General features: G+C 36.3%; 1 protein-coding gene across 5 annotated transcripts in view; it reads right to left on the minus strand.

The window, feature by feature from the left end:
- LOC6634241 (beta-1,4-glucuronyltransferase 1) overlaps window positions 1-19,670 on the minus strand; it is a 62,612-nt gene that overhangs the window by 19,995 nt on the left and 22,947 nt on the right. For 4 of the 5 annotated variants that reach the window (XM_002057756.4, XM_015169852.3, XM_070208845.1 and 1 more), the window contains one exon: window positions 12,141-12,160. The gene's annotated coding sequence lies outside the window, so the exon portion shown is untranslated. Of the gene's footprint in view, window positions 1-12,140; window positions 12,175-19,670 lie in introns of those variants that run through there. The other variant, XM_070208847.1, reaches the window with a different exon arrangement.

Here is a 19,670-nt window from a genome sequence, read left to right on the forward strand (position 1 = left end):
CTCCCATAGCACAGATCTCATTTACAAGCTCTACAATCAGCATACCAACGGACAGACCATGCGTGAGACTCATCAAAGGCATGGAGAGTCCGAAGATTGTACGGAATAATGGCAGCTAGTTGCTACTTCTATTTGCTGCATCGAAGATCCGGGGAGGCACGTAGCAGCATCAGCAGCATAAAATTGGCACTTCGATCGGTCTTACAAATATTGTGTTTTTTTTTTTTTTTTAATTTTTTTTCTTCAGAGGTTTCCCATGATTGTGAAAAACTGCGTTTACAGCGACGTTCCTTGCGGTTCGCCATGCGAAAGGGAACTATTCCTGTTCTGTTTAAAGAAAACTAAAAAAAAAAAACTACAGCTATTCGATTAACGACTGTAGAAGGTGTGGGTGTACATAAAGTGTGTGGCCTGTGTTGACCAATAATGGGAGCGTCATTATAATAAATACTCCTGGGTCATTTAGAAATTGTACAGGGGCGTTCGGGGAAGCACAGTATTTCGTAATTCGACTACCAACATCCAGAACTAAACAACCACAAATTGCTTGCTATCATAAAGGAATTTGCATTAATAAAATAACTTGAAATGTAATTTCATTCGCTTCAAATAATGTGCAACTTTTCAAATTTGTGGTTAGTGGTTAGAAGACATTAGTAAGGTGTTCTAAAAAGTTTTGTGTTTCACTTTGAAATTAGTTTTGATGTGATGTTCACTTCAAAGTTACGAATGGAAAAGTAAACTGCTTAAGGCAAAAACTATTGCGTCGCAAATTCCCTCTTTTTATTTCTATATAAAGTAAGTTGCAGAATTATTTGAACTTAAAAGATTAATACTACCATATGCCACTAATACTATGCGCTTAAAAATTTAAATTTTTCATATCTACCACTCAATGTTGATAAGGATAAATGTTTCGGCTTACGGGCTTTTCCAACTATTGACACACCAGGAACCACCAGTATACATTTATTTTGAACTGGGCTGTGAACCAGCTTGGAGTCGAAACGGTTTTTTAATGTATTTTTACTATTAAAATGACTAGATTTGAGTAGATATCAAATTTTTACGGCTGGAAATTTTAATAGCTTCACGAATCAAATCGAAAGGCATAGGAAAGTTGGTGAAATTATAGTTTTTCTTAAATTTATAGAATTTATAGAAATAAAATTTTTAAATTATCTTTCCCTTCCACTTTATTTCGCTAAGGATAACCAGAAAAATAGAGCAGGTTTCTTTGACTTTAATTCAATTCATTTTACTTGATGAGATTTTCTTCCGAGACGTTTAAATTCTAATGTTCTGGATCCTCCTAAAAGAGTCTCAGCATGTCTACTGTAATATGCCTATGACAGCGGGCTAAATTAATGGCCATAAAGTGAGTTGACTAAATTAACTCATTAACAAGAGTGCTATCATAAAGTTGGGAAAAGGTACTAAAGTTCATTTCAAGTTTGCCATGAGAACTGTGAGTAGAAATACACATTCACATACATTTATATACATATGTAATTTAGATCCAACTAGAGGAGAGTATCACATAAAAAAAAAATAGATCTCATTTTAAGGCCAGTTACCGCGAAATGGTTAAGAGAGTTTTAATGAGCATGGCAATTATTTGAGGTTGTTTTATTATCCGTGAGGCGGCATCGGCCCCACTTAAACTTGACCTTTGAACTGGACAGCAGCTAATCAGCTGCATGCAACTGACAATTACAACGCCTATTAATAGAAGCAATTTGCGCGTGTTTAAAAAGCATTTTAGCCGTCATCTCGCTTGAGGCAGAGTAATTGCTACACCAGATTATTAAATGAAGACATTATGGCAACGCCTTCAAACCCGCGAGCTCTGGCTCTGGCTCGAGCTGCGACTCTGGCCGGGCTCTGGCTCCAGGTCTTTACCTGCCCCTATATGGCCATAAAGCCAAGTAGGAGGCAACACCAAGACGGCTGCTCATTTCATGCGCATTTAACTAATCTGTCATCTAATCCGCGTGTGCATCAGACTGTGGTCAAGGAGAGTGGCCGCCAGTCGGCTCGATGCCCGTCCACTTCTTTTGTGCGGTTGGGTTTACCTTGAAACCTGTATCAGGTCTGAGCTGAAACTCTCCAAGCCTGCTGGGCGTTTAGCAATTACATAAGTAAGTACAATAAACAATTAGCTTGTTGCAATAAATTCAGTCAAACACAAAACGCTAACGTGTAACAGGAAATGTGATAGTTTAGTGAAATTTTCTAAATTGAAATTTGTTGAACACATTTCTATGTGCTCGTCACGTTGCCTCGTCGCTCGGTCCGACTGACATGGAATTCAATGATAAACCGCAGACGGAGACTTCTTGACTTTGGCGTTCTATGGCAGCTGCGACTACTTCTGCCGCATTGTTGTCCGTCTCCACCGTCTGTCAGTCTCACAGTCTTTTCTTCTCGCTATTTTCATTTCACAGCCCAGCGCACAAGTGCAACATCCTCCGCCCCCTTCCACCAATGCCAGCAACCACCATCATGTTGCTGCCACTGTTTCTCTGCATTTATCAGTTGCCATTGTGTTTGGCTATTTCCTCTTGTTGCAGCTGTGTGTTGCCCGTGCGATAAGACCCCAAAATCGCGTCCCAAGCTGCCAGTTGGATGGTACCTTCTGTTGAACATCAAGTGCACTGTTGAAATGACATCATAATTTTCATATATAAAATATGTCCAAGCTAAAAAGGTTTTAAAACTTATATAACTTAAGTATAGCAAGATGTAACCTACATAATTAAACGATTGATAATAACAATACTATAGAAAATAGAGCATTCAAAAGCTATGTATTATATTTTTGATGATATCTTTCCCAAGCATTGTCAAATGAGGAAAATGTCAGATGTTACCCGTACTTGTGCGAATTTTCCGAATATTTAAACTTAATTCAATTTAAAGAGGAACAAAACAAAAATGCAAATTTTACGAGGCGCTATGAAGCTTATATATACACTTATAGACTCAAAGAACTAAGCTGTCCAGCTATTTTAAATTAATAATAATTCCTAATAGAAAGTAATTTGAAGTATGTCAGCATAAGGAAACAAGAAAATTGATAAAATATTGAGTTGCTTGTTACTTGTTATTTTGAAAAATAATCAAATTAAGCTGAAACTAAAAAGACAGCAGAGAAATATGAATGTGCGAAGCTATGAGAAAGTTGATAATCTTGAGAAAACAAAAAATATTACGGAAGAGCTCAGCAGTTTTTAAGAAAATAAAGAAACATAAATAAATATTACATATTTTGCGAATAAGGGAAACGACATCCGAAAAAATTGATTGTCATATATATATTTACATTGTTTTTAATTTCACGCCTAATACTTTTAATAAATAAAGCTTGACATAAATAAAATATGAATATTCACGCATCGCACCGCATAGTCAAATCTTTTGCTACAGCTTGTCAATTTATGACGCATAGGCTGAAAAAAAATTAAAATTAATCAATTTTTTAATAACGATTAAGTCTTTTATACAAAAGTTTTTTTCATTTACAATCGCCAAGGCTTTTTAATTAGTTTTATGCTACAGCAACATAAAGACAGCACAGCATAAATTAACAGAGAGTGCAAGACCTCAGGGAGGCGACCGGAGGGTACGTCAGGCCCTGAGCTTAGCCGAGGCAAAACTGGTTAAAAGAAAAAGAGAAGAAGCAGAAACAAGCAAGCTTTACAATTAAGCATTGAGCCCAACTGTGTTTGTGATTGCAACTACTAGAATTTTCCTTTGGCTGACTGTAAATAACTTCAGGCTAAGGTTGGCAATTCTTTATTATTATTTAAATTTTTTTCTTTTCATAAATCACCTGCGTTAAATGATTTTCCAATTGCATCATGCGGCAACCAGCCTAGCAAGCTTTGTACAATGAAAACGATAAACAAATTGTCATCCAATGCCTTCAATGCATATAAGCTATTAACAAACCGTTCATCAGCTTAACGGCCCAAGGTCGTTGAGGAGGCTTCCTCATTAAATGTAGTCATTAACCGAAAAGAAACCCAAAAGATCTTCAAGGTTCGCTCACTAAATTAACCATTTGCTTAAAAAAAAAAAAAACGGTGCTTAAGCACACATGGCATAAATTATACCGAAAATTACAAAAAAAAATCAACTGCATATATTGGTGTGATGTATTAAAAATATTAAATTAAAAAAATAATGCTTCGATACGGTAACCTTGAAGAACAATAAACAAAATTTGCTTTTTGTATACTTGTCTTTAATGGGGAAAGAGTCAATAAAGTTATACGTTTCTTATTTAAATAGCCGCACCTAGAATTTTTAAGTTTGTAAGACTTAAAACATTGTATTGTTTTTCATTAGTTAAACTTTGGGACTCATTAAAATCGCATTATTTAAAGGCCGATAATAATTAAATGGAGCAGCTAGCAAAACGTTTGCAAATGCAACACAAAGCAGAAATAAACAAGAAGTAATTAATAATACTTTAAATAATAATTAATACGTAGGCCCTGAACGTAAAATTGATCGTGCTTACTTTAAATTACGATAATAATAATAATGAGTAAACAAACAAAAGCGCTGCTGCCTAGTAAAAAGGGGGCAAACAAGTGAGCATTTAGTCAGTCGGTCAGTCAGCCAGTCAGTCAGCAAGTCAGTCAGTCATTTCGTCATTATTTTCAATAAATGTACATGTAACAGGCAAAATAAATATGGCAAATTGAAGTGGGCAACATTAACAGCCGTAGGCCACCACAAAAAATAAACAAACACACACACACAACGCAATGCGCATGCGCAGCACGCAATGTCAAAAGAGAGCCCAAAGTTGTTGCTAAAGCCACTGCCAAAAGCAAAGCCAAGGTTGTTGTTGTGTTTGTTGCCATTGCTATGGATGTGGCTGTTGAGCTGTTGTGGCTTCAAGTACAACAACGCTCAGTCAGCCAGTGTACGAGCAAAGTTATGTTAGCGCCATAAATAGTTGGAGTCAAGCATACAAAGTGGAAGCAGCTGATGTTTAATTGCAAGTTGTAAAGATGCTTTGGGTGGGTCCAATCAAAAACTTTACAAGGAAGTCAATTGAAAGCCACAAAACGAGGGTTCAAGGCAATAACTCTTAATGATTGCTGCAGGCGAATTCATAGATCGTGTGAGCATGGATCTTGTGAATATAATTCAAATACTCATCTTTAGCTGCAGTGCGAAAGTGCAAATATATGCTTTTAGTGCTCTTAAGTTTATGGCTCATAAAAATCTAAATTTATAATAGAAAATTCTAAGCAATTTATATGTGAGATTAAACATAAAACGAATTTCTATGCCTCGTGTGTTTTGTCCGATTAGTCATAATCAACTCGTAGAGGCAAACATGACCATTATATCTAACTATTATAAACAGTGCTCAGTTTTTAAGCCATTACGAGCACAATATCATTTAAAGCGTGCTGGAACACCTGCACAACAGTCTTTTTAATGCCAAAAGCATTTCCCAGAAGTACTTAAGATTAAGTAGAAAAGCGCCACCACCGAGCACCGCCGAACAACGCCGCAAAGGCCGCACAACTCTAGCATTATTTCTCATATCAGCAATTTGATTTATTGAGCCGCAAATGCAAAGACCTTGCCCAGCAATCAGACAGACAAACCAGAGACATCAAAATCATGTTGAACACATGGACGCACTTAAAGCTGAGGACCAACAGCCGGAGGAGCTCTCCCATCGTCTGCCCAACATGTGAGTAAAAGCCGGCAGTAGATAGGCGCACCAAAATGGGCTCAAAGTGACAAGAGTATAAAGCTTTAATGGCAAAGAAAAACGAACACTGAAATTGTCACATTTCAGTCGCGGTTCGCAAAGCGCAAATGCACCTTTAGACAGTGACTCTTTCATATGAATCTTAGCAGGGGTATATGGGTTGCTTGACTATAAAAATACTCTCTTAATAGTCATATTGCAGTTATCAGATGCTACAAAATTAAATCTAGTTAATTATGCCATCAATTCTAAATTAACAAGCAAACTAACTAAGATCTCAACCTACTTGACTTACTACCATAAAACTAACATATTCCATTACTATTCTTTTGTGTTGCTAAATTATTATGTTGAATATATATCATACATATTAAAATTCGTTTTTTAAACCAAATAATATATGTATAAATGAATAAATCTCAAAAATTAAATTTTCCATTCAGTAATGAATATACCCTTTCGAGAACATTACAAGGTATAATACAGGAGACATCCATTCCAAAGCAGTCGAATGTGGTATCAGAAAAAATGTTGTGTGGGTCAGAGATACACTATAGTATTTGGAAACAGAAAGAGATGGAGAGTAAGAGCAGGAGAAGCAAGCAGCCAGAGATATGAAAGATCGTTCAGATAGGCATTCGCTTCGACACGCAAAAGGCCACTTAGGCCAAAAATGTAGCATCGCCTGCCCGCTAAGATAGCAGACGGACGACATTTAGATGATATGATAGATTAAGCGCTGCTATGTTGCATTATCGGATGAAATTCTCGCGCGTGACAGGCGTTGCAATGCTATCGATTACCGCGGAGATAGCCAGCTGCAAGGTATTTATAAAATGTACGCCCTAGATGGACACTCATTAAGCCGTCTGTCCCTATGCCCTGGCATGGCAAATATACTTATAAATAGCCAGGCTATGACTAAAATGAATGCCATGGACGGGGGGTCAGTACACGGGGCTGTCATTAATGGCGCCGCTTGTTGGCCCACAAAAGAGGTTTAAGTATATACAGCTAAAGCAAACGAGTTTTCGGTTTCGGCTAGTCTTCAGTACGCGGTTCTTGTTTCTTGGTTCTTGATTCTTGGCCAGCGCACGCCTTTCGAGGCGGTGGCACATAACTCTCTAAATGCTGCTGTAGCTACCACAAAGCAGATCCAGGCATGGAAGCTTAAAATTCATTGCAATTAGCAAAAATAAAACATAGGCTAGGATCCAATGGGACTTATAAGGAAATGAATCTGTCGGCATATCGATTCCCACCTGATTTTTCACGCTGTCTCGCGTTGATTTAAAATCCCAAATAAGTAATTTTTTATTTTAATTGGCAATTGGAAGCTCTTTCGAAAATATAAAAACTTAATAAGAAAAGCAAACTTTGAATAAATAAACAAATCACATTTTTGTAAAGTTAATCATTTATATTTGAAAATATTCAAAAGGCTTTCACATACTCATTTGGTTCTCTATTGAAAGAATCAAATGAAAAGTACTCCTGAAACATATTGTTGCAAGCCTCACTTTTTTTTATTGTTTCTGCCTTATGGTTGATTATTTGTATTTGTATTTATTTTACGCTTGTGGTTTTCTACTCACATGTTTGTCGATTGTTTGCTAAAAGAAATTCCATTTTATTTTAATATTGCCAGCTATTTTTAGTCAGATTTTTGGCTTAGTTTTATTGTGAAAGTGTAGCATCACGATGTTTGTGGTAGACGAGATTCAACAGCAAATAACTGCACGTCATTCGGACCATGACGCGAAGCGAGCGGAACGCGCCGAGGAATACGAGTATACAAATATACTGCGTATAGATTTGCAGATTTGATAGACATGCCCCTTGATATGCAGGCATGCGGCAAACTACACAACAAAACGGCGGCAAATTGAATTTTGTGTACAAGAATTGAATATTTAAAGAATCTAAAAGATATCAACACAATTTAACTCAATAAGATGAGCATTGTTTCTCATTGGTAAGCTTTAAACAAATTTTCTTGGGATTTGTCTATTATAATATTTAACATGAAGGCACATTCAGTTTACTTTCAGCCGCACATATCACAATGCAAAATTACAAACTTAAGTTGATTACTAACAATTTTTGTGGGTATATGAAATGCCAAGGAACGACGTTTTAACCCATAGATATTATATTTAGCTATGTATATTATAAGTGCATGAGAACTTGTAAAATCATGTAACTTGTATCAATATCGCACTTCTATATTATAAATCAGTTTGAAAAGAATTGAAATGATAACAACATGAAAGCTTAAATGGCACATTATTTTCAACAAACTTAACATTTATGAGCGTGACTACTCCCTTTCTGTAACGCCGTATCTACGCAATATGCCTTTTATGTCAAAAAGGGGATTAAATCTTCGGCGTGCCTTTGTTCATAAGAGATAAAATATCTTAATTTATTTTCTTAATAAATTGATTGAACTGCAAATACTACTATTTGTGCTAAAACATTTAGTCCATGATTTGATTATTTAATAACAGAATAAACTACTTGTTAACTTCATTTAATTGCACATTTATTTGCGCTTCTCGAATTGTCGCTAAAAGATTTCCGTACAGAGAGAGACACACTCAAAACAAAGACCACAAAAATTATTTAATATTCGTAATTGTTGTATAAGTTGCAGTCGTGTTTACTAACAAAACAAAAGGCGCACACAATAGTAAAATCATTGCCGTCAATTTGTTGCAACTAATTGCAAATGCCTAGGCAAACAAAAGACAGCCAGCGACGACCTTTGGAGTAAATATTTGTATTTATATAAATATATTTTTTTTCAGTTTGTTTTCCTTCATCTACCATACAGAAATTTAATTGTGCAAACAAAAGTTGGCCAGTGTCATCTCCGGCGTCCCAGCTACCCAACCAACCTGCCCATTCAACTCTTTTTTTTTTTCTTTGTATTCGTTGAATTCTCTGGTTATATACGCTTAATTGCTTTCGGCTGTGCCTTTTTGTTGTTTTGTGGGTAGTTGGCAGTTGGTTTGCCGGTTGGTTGGAGGGTTTGTTGGCTTTTCGGCTACTTCCTACTCGTGGCTGTTTGAACTCTTGATCTTTCAAGGTTACGACAGCACCTTGGCGTCTTTTAGGCCATTATCTTTTTAATAACATCTTATACAACGATTTTCAACTGCCTCCACATTCATATCGTATATGTGAGTAATATTGTAAAAAAAGAAAAGAACAACATCACGAACTTAATTACCACGCACGTCGGCAATCAGTTTTTGTAATTTTAATTTTAATTTTTTTTTTTATTTTTTTGTGGGAGATCTTTAAGAATTCTGCTGCTACTCGAAATGAATGGACATTATGCAAAAATGTGGGCGTCCACCGGGTTAACACCCACAGTTAACGCTTAATTTCGGCCACTGACAGCGTTACGTATACTTAACATAAAAAGCAGCAAATAGCGAAAACACAGCTTGTACGAATTTGCAATACGCTTACAAACTTATTATGATGGTACCTATAAAAAATATTTATGTTTTATATAATTTATATAGTAATTTTTTTTATATTTATATAAGACATACCAGAAAAGTTAAAAATACAACTAAAATTGACATCTTGGTATATAATCCGATGTTGATAATTTTTAATTGTAGAGCTTGTAAATACAAAGTTTGGTTTCGGTATCAAGAATAATGAGAGCTATTTCGACAAAGCTATAGATACTGATCAAGAATATATTTACTTACGGTTCGGATGCGATTCCCCTCCTATGCGTTACATATTTGGTGACAACATAACAATACCTTCTGTGAGAGTATGAATAGGTTTATGGAAAAGAAATTTGCATAGTGTGTGCTAAGAGAAATAAAAAGGAAAACCCTCGAACAGAAAGCAAAGTTAAAGTCATGTCGAGAGAAATCTGAGCAAATGAAGTAAAGGTGTCAAGAACTTTATTGACAGGCTTCAAGCTGCTTGGCAAACACAACGTAATGCTGGTAAAAAAGTTTACACAATAAAAACAACAGAGACCAAAATGCTGAAACCCTGGACCGACCCCGAGCCCTCCCTCATGTAGGAAGCCGATGAAAGCAAATAAAACAAAACAAACTGAAAACGTGACAGGCAGCAAGCGTCCCAATAACAACAACAACAACAACACCAACCTAAACATGATGACAAAAACAAAAAATATTTTTGCATTGACAAATGAGCTACGTGAAAGTTTTTCACAACTCCTCCGGCCAATGGACGACAAAGTGCAGGCCGCTGGCTCAGCACTGTGGGGCTTAGAGGATCTGGGGGCATTGGGGGCTGACTGAGACGAACAGCTGCAAAATCGAAACCGAGTAATTAGCACTTATTGAGATCAAAGTCAAGTGAATCCGCTCAGCAATGCGAACTAGTTTCGCGCACAGCTCGTGTGGGCAGCGAGAGGTCGACACACTTTTCGCAGTCACTGTCAATGGCAAGTAAATAGAGCAGAGCAAATAATATCAAACATACTCATAAAGCTGAGTCTGAGCTCGGTTGGAGCATAATTAATGTGCATATGCCACATAGAAAATGAGAGAAACAGAGATTGCAAGAGACAGAAACAGAGACAGAGAGAGCGAGAGCGAGAAGAGAGAACCTGGGAAAGATAGAGTACAGGCGTTCAATACTTGCCCTAAACTGCAATTGGTTTTGCATGCCAAAGTGTTTCAGCTCGGGTAACTCTTTACACAGCAAACATTACGCACAGTTGGGCTATAGCCGATTCTGTATGCTCTATATATACATGAAAACAAACAAGATAGGTATAATCGGGCGTGTGCGACTAGGTGATACCCTGTATACTTCGCCGAACTACCAGTACAACTATAGCTTCTAGAAGATACTAGCTTCCTTGAGGTTCATTTGTAAATACATCCCAACAATCCTTACAGTAATAAAATTTATATATTTTCGATTAGTATATATATAGATAAATGTAGTCTAATAAATTAACAAAAACAAACATAATAAATTATAGAAAAAAGACCATTATCTTCTTCGGGAAGGAAAATAACCTTTTTTTTTGCATACGTGTTATCCTTTATATTTCTTTCTATATGTTTAAAGGGTATTTGACAGTCGCACTCAACTTCACAAATTTCTGTTTTAGCATTTTCCACACGGCTACTGCACAGAAACTCATTTGCAATTGACACCAGCGGCAGTCGGTTGCAGTTGCAGTTGCAATTTGAGGAGAGGTGTGCGATGTGAGGTGATGGCGGGTGGTGCTCGCAATAAACGTCAGAGCCAGCTCTGGTATCCAATACAGACGAAGAAAACGTGTGCCGCAAAATGTCACTCTCATTTAAGCGACATGGTAGTATGTGTGTGAGGCAGGAGAAAGCGTTGGCCAGTTGCATGTGGCACTCATTTGCGGACGAATGTCAACGTGCCGCTAATTAAGGTTAATCAAAATGACAGTATAAGCAGACCCAAGCAAAATGAATGGTTATAAAGTGCAAGCGATGCGACGCCCGCGAGACATTGATTAACGAGGTCGTCAACCAAATGCGGCAGCAGATGAGATTTGGCCAAACAACTCGCTAACTGTATGAACACATAAACTAATTGTGTGGCAAAACACCAAACAAAATACAAATGAGCTGTGCATGTGTGCATGTGTGCATGTGTGTGTAACTCTAGGCTGATAGTTGTGACCAGCTTGTCTTGCCTTTTGTGGCATCGTTTTATTTGCATAGCCAGGGGAGCTACAGGAGGAGAACTTTACCGCATGCTGCCTGTCAAACTGTCGGCGCTTGAAGTTTTGCACGCACAGTAACGCAGCCCGCCCCAACTGCCGCACCCCCTCCCCCCCTTCAGACCCAGTCAATGTCTTTTCTCATAAATCAAAGCGCCTCGCATTGTCAGCACTAAATGAGTCATTTACTCTTTTTTTCGATACCCTGTGTCTATAGAAGTAAATAATAAAAAAGGGTATAAATGCAATGTGGAATGTATGTAACAGCTAGAAGAAGAAGACACTCCGCTTCCATAAAGACATATTAATCTACCCATGGCTGTCTGTCTATCTGTACGAAGGCATCGTCAGAGATAAGTTATCCGAGAATTACATTTCGTATAAGATATTTGGTTTATTTCTAAGAATCCATTTTCAGAGGGTATCTCTTGAGGTATCTTCGAGTCGGGCACTTCCCAATGAAGCACTTGTTGTCTTCTTCTTTTTTTTTTGAGTGAGGTTTTGTCTTTGAAGTTTCAAGCGAAAATCAAATAATGCGTTGCCTAATTAGAGCCGCATAACTGCGGGGCTTCGAGTTGACGGACAATTTCAGACAATTAAATTCGCGACTTTGAAGGGATTAGGATTTCCGTGAACGCAAACACTTAATATAATAATCCAAATTGTTTATTAGCTTACCTGAATTGGTTAGCAAGTTGCTGCAAAGAAGAGAAGAGTCCAGAATGAGATTAAATTGTTTGCAAGAAGTAAATTCTACTTTTTAATTATGTGCAGCAAATATATCTGTCAAAAGATAGTTTATATAGAATATTTTATACATTGGTACATTATGTTTGAAGTGAATTTTTGAATGTTTAGATACGTTTTAATATGAATCATATGAAATTCATTCGTTTTTTAATTAATAACTCTATATTTCGAAATCTGAATGTAAAGAATTCAAAAATTCAAATATCCAGATTTTGAGCAACGTTAATCTTCATAATTTTTTAAATTTTATTATAACTTAACACATTGTCTCTTATTTAAATTTGAAGTCTTAAATAACAACATGCTATGGATGTATTTTATCGGGTTCTTTATAAATTTAAGATCAATATCAAAATATTTTAAGAAGATATCAACGAGAACTTTCTTTGTTTTTATGCTTTCTAATCCCTAATAAATAATTCCAGAGGGTTAAGGAACACTTGCATACTATATACTGCTCTTTTTGTTTACTTTTACGAATTCCTTTTCGGACTTCTTTTCATGCTCGACTCATTTGCTCGCCTTGGGCAACCTTTGCCCACTTTTTGCACACGCTGCACATTTTCCCTTTTACCTCTCGAGGTAACTAACGCTGAGCGTGTCCCGTGGGCATTATTTATGCAGGCACTCATCTCGTCGCGTTTCGCTTTTATTTTTTTTTTTGTGCTGCTCTTCTCGGGCTTTGTGATTTTTTTAACGCATTAATTTTTGAACAGTGCAAATGCGACTAAAAAACGCATACTTTGAAGTTTGCCTTCTCGCATTTTGTCGAAAGTGCAATGTGCATAGATTCTTCCTTGCAGGACTTCATGGCATACCCAAAGATTCTATGGAAAAACAACCTAGGAAGTAAGTGAAAAAGAGCAGATGGTATCTGCTACTTGCAGCAAATGATGTTAGGCCAAGCTTTTAGACAGGTGAGTGGAATTTCATATTAAGTTAGATGATATTTTCTGGCATTTGCCGGTCTAAATTCTTTGCTTTCAATTTTAAACAAGCCTAATAATTAGGGTAAGTTATGAAACCTTCGATAGTTATGTTAAAATAATATAGTTAAAAAATGCACAACAATTAAGTTTCGTAGTTTCAAAACCGTAAGTTCCATATTGTAGTATGAGTAAAAGTCGTACACCCAGCGATTTCTAAAGTTTTTATATAGGTATATTTGTTTTTATATATATTAGAAAATGTCTTCAAAGTTAAGGCAGAAAATCTCAAGCATAGCTTACAATAATTTTTTCCTTTTTTTATCTAAATGCTGTCTAGCGAAATGCCAAAATTGTTCGTGCCTGTCAATATAAATAAATCGTATACTAAACACATCCGCAAAGCATTTTGGTTCGGCCCACAAAAAATCTACGCCAACATGCAGCAAAATATAAATAAAAGAATACGAAAATAAAAATAAGTTTATAATATATAGTAAATGCACTGACGACAGATGGGGGCGCATTATTTTATTCGCTGTCACTGTGCTTGCTGTTGTTGTTTTTGCTGTGGTTATTGTTGTTGCCGTTTGATGCGGAAGTTTTTAAATTGTGCAGCAATTTCATTCATTCATGAGCCTTTTTTATGCAAGTAGAAGCACCGTCGAGCACGCTGTGGCCGACATAGCCACAGTCTCGGCCCTCAGCCCTCAGCCCTCAGTCCGCAGTCCTCAAGTCCTTTGCCAGCCGTCAGCCTCAACGTCCCCGATGCGGCGGCTCAGTTCAGCAGCAGTTGCTCCGTTCTTGACTTCTCAAGTGGCGGAGTGTGCGCCGTACAAAAGCAGGGCACGGAACAGCGAATGCTTGGCAAAGCAAATAAAGTCATTTGTTTTGGATATGGGATGCTTATGCGTTGTGGATGGGACTACAGGTCTCGGTTGGGTCAAGAGCAATAAGGCTAAATAATGCGATTTTGTTGGAATGACAGCAGCCAAACATAGTTTGTGTGCGTGTGTGGCAGCTGTGTGTATGCGTTGATCATGATAAATGCAGTTAAGACCGCGCCCTTAAAATCGACTTAAGCACCCGCTGAATAAATTGGTTTAATGCGAATAACATCTTTATAAAATCCATATTTTTATCTACCCATTTATCCATCAATTTGAATGCACGAGTTGCAGGTAAAACTCAAACTGGCTGGGAAACAATCCTACACAAGGCGACTAATTAGCGAGCCCATTATTCACCTGGTTGGTCTGGATGCTCATACAACCCTACCCTGATCTCTATGTTCATTTCCAAGTATTTTACTTATTTCAATATCTATTGTACACTATTCTTTGAAAGAAGATACTTTGTTAATTCAGTCATCATTCATTGGCACGGTCATCAGGAGAAGGGTAAGAAAAGAATTGAGAAAGGAGTCTAAACATATCCGCCGGGAAACTCATATCATTATGTATGGATCTAAAGTTCTCGTCTTATATACGAGCTTTCTTTTTTCTTCAAGTGTCAGCTGATGGAAAAAGTTTTCTTTTGCAACTGCACTCAACACACTCCACATGGGATCCACAACTCCTCTCTTCACTTAGCTGAGCTGGGCTACTCTCAAAGGACAACTGCCTAAATGGCTGAAGACAAATGCCAAATGCGACGGCTAAACAAAAGTAAAACTAAACTGCAACAGCCTTCAGCACACACATAAACAACTCTCTAATACACCCAACACACACACACACACCCAACACATACACACTCACACACACACACAAAGTGCTGGTTGTGCGCTCATTAAATATTTAAAACTCTTGTACCGCCAAAAACAAGTGGCACAAAGCACGTAGCAAAATAAAATTAAAAAAAAAACAGCAAAAAATAAACAAAAACAAAAAAATAAATAAGCCAAAACACACACACAATTACACTCAAAAGGCGACGCAAAGCAAAAAAGTTTTGCATTTGGCCAAAAAGGAAGTTTCTGTGTGCATGCCATGGAATTTTAAGCCACAAAAAACCTCAAGGACCTCAACAAAGGGGCGTGGCACCGCTGTCAGCTGCTTATAAATGAGCTTGTGCTCGTGTATATGTGTGTGGTGTGTGTGTGTGGTGGGCTGTGTCTCTGCATGTTTCTGTGAGGGTGTTTATGGTAACGTATGCAATTTAATTAGGACTAAACTAAATTAATGGCCACGGTATTTGTTTCCCCAACAACAACTGAAAGGGGTTTTGCTCCTTTGCGACCACGGCGTAGGCTGGTAGCGAGCAGCGAACTCCTTTGGCAGCGAACAAATGTGTGCGGCGGCATGTTGTTAAAAATTTGGCAAAGCTCTTGGCATCTATTAGCGACATACACCCCCCCACACTCGCAGCAAGCAACTACCCAAGGAAGTGTACTACATGGGGCGTGTATCGCTCTGTGTGTGTGTGTGTGTGTGTGTGTGTGTGTATGTGGGTGTGCATGAAGTGCTCGTTGAAAGTATTTTTCGTTGCCGGTTATGTCATGTAGCAAACTGTGTGCGAAATTTTGTCACAGCCCCAAAATGTATGCTACAGTTTTGTGCGGCAAGTGGGATAAGTATGTGTTGGCTTGTAACGGGTAGTTACTCCTTGTTCACAGGATTTGCGAACTGCGTGTCACTGGAAGTGTGCAGAAAACACACAACAAACCTGAAATAAAAACTGAAATGCACGAATATGTTTTCAGTTTCACTTTCGTTACTTTCGTTACTTTGAACTGAATAAATAAAGCTGTAATCAATATCTTAAATTTCACTAAGCAATATTTGATTAGAATCGATAGAGTTCAGGTGAAAGTCATAAAAAGTAGTGCTGTTTAATAATAGTGTTTATTTCTAAAGCTTCGCAAACACTGCATAAAACCAACCACAATATATCAGTGAACATTTCATTTTCCTTAATTAACACATTAATTTAGGTCAGCGAACTCTTATTAGTTATTAGGAATATATATAAATATAATTGTTATAAAAGGATGTAAAAAGGAATCATAAATATTTCACAGAGCAATGACAAAAACACGTAGTACCAAATTTGATTCAAAATAGTCTAACAAGAAAATGTATAAGATCTATGTATAATTGTAAAGGGTTGAATTTAATTTAAACTGAATCAATGTAAAACTATTTGAATTAATGATTGTTCGCTAAGCATAAATAAAATTAAAATAGATAGATTTGTTAACTAGATTTTTTCTGAAAAATCTCTATTTTATTTGCTTTAAAAACTCTACAATTCTTTGGAAAAAAATCAATATTGATACCAAATGTCAAATTCCCTGGGAATAGTAACTGAATTTGACACAATAAGTGTGCGCGTTAACTTGAGCATTAAGCTGCATAATTATTAATAAACTTGATTGTCATTTTAATGCTGTCAATAAAGCGTAATTAAATGAATATTTTAAAAACGCGACCATTATAGCGCGTATTGGTGATAGCTAAGTCTGGGAATAGAAACTTGGGGCTGTTGGGTTGAGCTTGTTAAATGGGCTTGCGTTTATTAAAGCAGACATTTTGTTGGGCACACAAGCAATTTGAAAAACTCCGTTTCCCATACACGAGATGCGTGAAACGTGGCAACGTTTGAAGTAAATTATATTAAATGTTATTCATACGACGTGTGGGCCCAACTTGGAGGGCTTACAAAGTCATTTCCGGTGCCTGCGGTACTTAAATTTTATCAACATATACGAGTTAGCGAACTTAATGAAATTGTTGGCACAAAAACTGACAGCTGCGTCACAAAGCTGATGTGGCAATTAAGAGAGACGAAAGTACGTCCGAACAATTTTATTCTTTTTTTGACTTACAGATGAAAAATGTATTATGTTACATTGACCTCTGCATTTGAAAGTAAATTTCTTAGCTTCAATAGAATATTAAATACTCTTGCATACAAATAACAGCGACAAGTCTCATATAAAGTCTACAGAATTATTCTTTTATAAGCATTTAAAAAGTAGAGAAACACAAAAATGTGTATATAAATATATGGTGTATAATAGTCCAAGAAAGTTGACTTCCGCAAATTATACAAGTTCAAGATCTAAATCGATAGCAATTTCTCCAAAAATATATATTTTTTATTTGATTTAAGCTTCTGCCATAATGTTTTACTTATTTAATGACCAAATTGGAATATCCGCTGGCAGGGTACGACAACAAAACTTTTTAGAGCTTTTCAATTAGTATTATTAGATTGAAATTTAATTCTCAATTAATTGCCGGCTTATCGAGCATTGTGTATTAATTAGTAAATGTGCGATAATCGAAGCAAAATTTAATACCATTTGTATTAAATTCTAATTGCCAATGCCATTAACGAAATCAAATACTTAATATAAATGTAACTTGATCATATTTAACTATAATTGAATGGACAAACAAACTGGATGCGTTGCAAATAAACTAATTGGAAAATTGAAATGGTAAAACTATTATTACTCGTAAAGAAAAATATTCAGATAAATAAGAAACACGTTTGACAGAAAAGTCTTAACTTAAAATGGTAGATTTATATTGTTATTAATTTAAAGAAATTTGAATTCTTTTGTGAATTGTTTTATACTTTACTTTATAAATTAAAAAAGAAAAAAACGAATACCTGCAATACAATATAAGAAGCATTGATTAAATTACATGTTCAACATAAAAATCAATAAAAATTAATGCACATTATAAATCATTGAAATCCAACCATATTTAATTTAACTATCAGCATAAAAATGAACGCACATTTATTCACTTGACATTTGAAATTTATGGGCCACATGTCGCACACTCTCGACTGTGAAAAAACTGCAATGCGTGATAATTAAACTAAAAATAATATATAATTACATGAGAGCTGACAAACAGACAGTCAAACAATCAACGGGCTTGTATAGTGGACAAATATCACACAAAACACAAGATAAATTAAAGGACACTCGCTGCCCACTGCCAGGACATATGTAATGGAATGTTCTGACAGTTTCGGTTGGCTTGTCATTTCGGCCTGCGTTTCGTTTATGTGCACGTTTATTCGTTTCTATTGCCCAAATATTTAACATGAAATTACATGAATATTTCAAGCCACTCCCAAGGGTTGAGCTTCTGAAATGCGTGTCTCTGAGTGGGATAGAGAAGGGCACAAATTCATAGGTAAACATAAGTCTAAGCATATGTGTACGTCTGCACCAAAGAGCAGTCCCACAGTAAATCAGTAGCCCAAGAAATACAAATGCAATCAAAAATTCACGTCAAGACATATTTGACACATCCGAGCTTAAGAATGTGAAAAATACTTTACCTGTCCAAACAGATTATATGTATAAATGTTGATTGAGATGCGATGGAAATGCTTTTGTTATTTCCTTTTGCATGTTATGCAACACCAGTTACGGAATATTAGCTTTTTATCTTATTTAAAAAGAACTTTTGGTTAAATAGCTTTGCATTCAAGAGCGGAACATTTTAGATAGATAAATACTGGGCGAACACTTCCAAACGAACTGAAAGCTTCATAAAATTTAAAGCCTGATATCCATTTACCATCGGTAAAAACATAAGTCTTTAAAGCACTTTATGATACTTTAGCATTAAATCAGTCATAAAACTGTGGACTACAACTAAAAAATAGTTTTGCCGCCAGCATTAAGCGCTTCACTGCGCAATTGCCATAAAAAATTGTGAGATGGCACCCAACATGCACATATAGAATAATTTAAATGTATGCTGAAAATGTGAAAAGATTAACAAATGCATACATATATGCGCATGACGAAATATTCAAAACCAATAAGTGAACAGTAAAACTCTAAGAAATAGTGGTATACGCATAGAAGATACCCTCTCGAAGCCCACCAGTAAGTTTTTTAAACAAACATTTATAAATAGAATCCTTATGGGCGTTAAAGTCAATCAACTAGGCGGTTGTTAAAAAAACAATCTGTAGATAATTTAGCATGATTCTATATTATTCGAATCGGTCTTCATTGACAGCGCATAATCATCTTTCGGGATATTATTCTCAAATTCGCGAAGTAGAGGATATAAAATATGATACATAAAAAACGTTTCGGCTAGCGAATAAAACTAAAAGTGCAAATGGGCAAAAAAAAATGTGTGCAAAGCATGTGGAAATCAACGTGGGACTGTATTGAATTATTCAATGCACCGTCGAGGGGGTTGAAGCTATCCTCCCCATCATCAAATTTTCGCAAATGCTCTCCATCATCAGCTTCAACAACACGTTTGTATGTAGAGCAGCTGCTGATGTTTTTGTTAGTTTTATGTTTATTTTTGCTGTAGGTCGACTATCTAGAGTACCAGCACATGACGTTGTTGTTATTATTTTTGCATCCCTCAACGACAAGTCGAAATAACAAACTTTGCAATGTCATAAACACAAACTATGCGCGACAGTTGCTCGGAGAAACGGCCAATAACAGCTACAGTAACAACATCGAGCAGAAACTAAATCAAGCCTACAATACTCAGGTGTCTATACAATAAATTCAGGTGTAATCATG

The sequence above is a fragment of the Drosophila virilis genome, chromosome 4 (genome assembly GCF_030788295.1).
Source record: "Drosophila virilis strain 15010-1051.87 chromosome 4, Dvir_AGI_RSII-ME, whole genome shotgun sequence".
In the NCBI taxonomy this organism is placed as follows: Eukaryota; Metazoa; Arthropoda; class Insecta; order Diptera; family Drosophilidae; genus Drosophila; species Drosophila virilis.